Raw genomic sequence first — 4,103 nt, forward strand, 5'->3', positions numbered from 1 at the left:
GTTCAAGCGCCTACATTGAACACCTTCAAGAGTAAATTGGATGCTTATCTTGCTGGGATCCTATGACCCCAGCTGACTTTCTGCCCTTTGGGCAGGGGGCTGGACTCCATGATCTCCCGAGGTCCCTTCCAGCCCTAATGTCTATGAAATCTATGATGTGAATTCTTTATTGACTGACTGATGAAGTTAAGTTTTAATTTCAAGTCTTTGTGGCTAGGAACAGACAGTACACATAAAGTGATCAGAAACTGGTTTAAACCTGTAACAGAACAGAGGTTCACTGCACATAAACCAGTTTGAAAATGACTGAAACTGGTTTGAGATGAACCTGGTTGAATGTAGTATCAGACTTAACTGATTTGGTTTATGCAATTGTCTGTCCCAGACTCCTTGCTGGTTTAACTTAAACCAGACTCCTCCAGCATCCTGGCTTGCTCTCTGGGCTAGGTGGGGCTCTCTGCTCCGCAGCAGGGCTAGCCCCTTCTCTCTGCTCCCTGGCTGCAGGTCTGGCAGAGACTTGGAGGCACAGAGCATCTGCCTGGATTCTCCCTGCTAAACAGGGATTATTCTCCCATCCCCTCTGCCTTACACAGACACCTCAGCGTTAGGTAGCGGATGCTGGCTACGGTTTGTGCTGTGGCATACAATAGTGTGAGCTTGGGGTTTTTTTGAGTTAATCAACAGCTCAGTTGGCAATGTCCCTCTTTCCATCTTCGTTTAAGAAGAGTTTGAATTAATTTGAAAGGCTATTTGTTTTCTGATGGGATGATAAATGCTGATAACAGAGCTTGATAAATGCTGTGTTATCAAGGAGGGGGGGAACCCCTTCCCAATCTTGGGGTCTGGCCACGCCTCCTTAGCTCAGGCCTGTAAAGATTGAATCAGTTCAGGCTCAGGCTTTTTGAATGTCTGTTCCTAGCCTGTATGTTTCCTTTTTAATCCAGCCATTGTCTTTTAAACCTCAGCAGAACTTGGTAAGTTTTTTACTTCTTGAGAGGTCTATAGCAGAGCGCTAGCTCTTCCATAGTTAATGCCATGAACTTCTTTCTATTAATGGCATGCCTATGCTGCAACAGGGCTGATGACACTAAATTTTGGGAAAGAGTCTCTACACTTGAGGATAGGTTGGTGATTCAGGCCAACCTCGATAGGCTTGCAAGGTGGGCAGATGAAAACCTGGTGGTATTCAATACAGAGAAATACAAGGTGCTCCATGTCAGGAATAAAAACCTGCATCACACTTATAGGCTTGGCTGTGTTACACCTGCTAGCACCATGACCGAAAGGGACTTGAGGGTCATGATTGACCACAAGTTGAATATGAGCCACGAATGCAATACTGCAGCTGGCAAAGTAACAAAACTCTGGCTTGCATCTACCAATGCATCTTGAGCAAGACCCAGGATGTCATCCTCCTGCTGTACTTGGCCTTGGAGTACTGCATCCAATTCTGAGCTCCGCAATTTAGGAAGGATGTGGAGAAGCTTGAAAGAGTCCAGAGGAGAGCCATGCACATGATCAGAGGGGAAGAGAACAGGCTTTATGAAGAGAGGCTTTGAGCTATGGGACTCTTCAGCCTGGAGGAGCACAGGCTCAGGGGTGACTTGGTGGCAGCCTGTAAGTACATAAGGGGTGTGCATCCAGATCTGGGGGAACACCTGTTCACCAGAGCACCCCAGGGGATGACAAGGTCCAGTGGTCACAAACTCCTGCAAGACTGTTTTGGGCTGGACATAAAGAAAAACTTCTTTATTGTCCAAGCCCCAAGGCCTGAAACAAACTCCCCTCAGAGGTGGTGCAAGCACCTACTCTGGACACCTTCAAGAAGCACTTGTTGGGATCCGTTGCTGGGGTCCTTTGACCCTAAATGACTTCTTGCCCTCTTGGGCAGGGGGCTGGACCCGATGGTCTTATGAGGTCCCTTCCACCCCTAATGTCTATGAAACAGGGGCATGACCTAGTTTGGGTGTTCCCAGTGCCCCAACACTCATGTTTCAAATCCAGCAATACACTGGAGAGGCTGCCCTGAGGCATCCCTCTGTGGCTTCTCAGGCATGCCAGAGCCCAGTCCCAAACACCCACAGAGGAATTCCCTGGAGCAGCTTCACCAGACTACTTTCGGGCTTAGAATGAATAGGACTTGATTGTGAATGATCTTGCTGGGGCTCGCTGCTGCCACAGTGTAAACCAGGGGTGAGCAAGATTCAGCCCACGGGTTGGTTCTGGCCTACTGGGGGATTTTGTCCAGCCCACGGCAGCTCCCTTGGCATGGGGGTAGCTGGGAATGTGGCACACGTGGCCGGTCCTGCCACCCCTGTGTATGCAGCAGAACTGGAGCAGCCCATTTCCCTGTAGCCCCAGCAGCGGTGGCTCCTTTTAGCTGGTATTGTCACCAGACCCAACCCTGCTGTCCAGGCATCTGAGCCACAGCTGGGCTGGGGCCGAGCCTTGGTTCTGTGGGGAGTGGATTGTAGCTCTTCCCTGGCCCTGCACTGGCACTGCCCTGTCTCCACAGGGTCTCTGTGGAGACTGGTTGGGAGCTGCACAGACAGGGTGCCTGGTGGGGCAGCTGGGATGGGGCCATGGGTGGGCAGGGAGCTGAATCTGGGGCTGGTGGGGTGGTGACCGGGTGCAGCCAAGGCAGAGCTGTGATTTCATTCCCTGCAGGGCCCTGCCTATGGAACTAGCGCCCATTGCAGGGGCATGTGGGCAGTGGATTGCAGCTCTGTTCCAGCCCCCATGCTGTCACCGTGCTGTGGCCCTGGCCTGTCCCACCCATCCTGCTCCTGAGCACAGCCCCTCACCTGCCTGTGGCCCCATCCCATATAGGGAGTTTTGGTAAGCTGTTGTAGGGAGAGAGTGGTAGTGCTAACCCAGCCCACAACAGCTCAGCAAAATTCCCTTTGTGGCCTGCGGACCCAAATACTTGCTTACCATTAGGTGTCAACAGTGCTCCAAAATACACCTGTTTGCTCAAACATGCTGATATGTGGTGTGACCCAAGGGAGAGCAGAGCAAGGCTGGTGATTCTAACTTTCGGTTTCTTGAGAAAGGGGTTCCTGAGAAAACAGCCTTTAAGGACTGTGGTTTCTGACAGATTGTCCAGATTTTTGTGGAGCTGTGGCTCAGACTGGCTCTGATCGTTCCCAAAAAGGTGTCCAACTTTTCTTATCCCCTTCAGGAAGCCTTATTGAGTATAGCCATCAAAAAGTTATGTTTTCTCTAGATAGGAGCCTTGGGTACCTGCTTGTGCCAAACACATACTGTTATATATGTGCAGACTGACTGAGTAGGAGTTTCCAGCCAGCTAGTCTTCCTCTGACCTAGGTAGCTCAGGATCATACTGTGTTCATTGAACTTGAATTACACCTTGGTATTGTAAGTTTGAAACTTAACCTTAGCTGAAGTGGGAGAGTCATGATGCTGCATTTGGGCCTTTATTATGAGGAAATGGAATTTAAGTAAGGTACATAATCTAAGATGCTCAAATTAATTAATTTTTTTAAACTCAAGTTTGCACATGTTAACCTTGCTTCTGGGTGATGTATCTGTGCACAGGAGTTTGGACTGTTTTCTCCAGCAGGGTCTATTAAGGGTTGTGCACATGCCCTCTGCCTTCTTGTTCCCTCTTCTGTAAGTATAGAGCTGAAGCTGAGCCAATCTCATGGCAGAACCTTGACTTCCAGGTGTGAAGGCATATCCTTCTTGCAGTGGGAATGATGCATGTCTACTGTTTAGGGCTTTTGTGTCTTACAAGAAATGCTGAGAAAGAAAAGAGAATCTGTATTAAACTTCGTAATGGAAGAATTCATGATTGTGGCTTTGGATTCCCAGGGGCTTTGTAGAGCGACTGTATCATCATCTTTCAGATTACATACTGAGAGGTAGGAGAGGTAACCTTGAGACTCCAGAGAACAAAGAGAATTCACTCTTTTGCTTAGTTTCCTGCAAGAAGACTAAATCACTTGTGTAGGCATTGCAAGAACAATTAGCTGGTCCTGCTATGTGTGGGAGAAAGAGCTTGTCTTTGGTCACAACCTAATGCTGAAACTACCTTTATCTTTGGAACTGGTAGCTAGGATTAAAGCATTGGTCAGCACCAA

The sequence above is a fragment of the Crocodylus porosus genome, unplaced genomic scaffold, assembly GCF_001723895.1.
Source record: "Crocodylus porosus isolate Cpor-Errol unplaced genomic scaffold, CroPor_comp1, whole genome shotgun sequence".
NCBI classification, from domain to species: Eukaryota; Metazoa; Chordata; order Crocodylia; family Crocodylidae; genus Crocodylus; species Crocodylus porosus.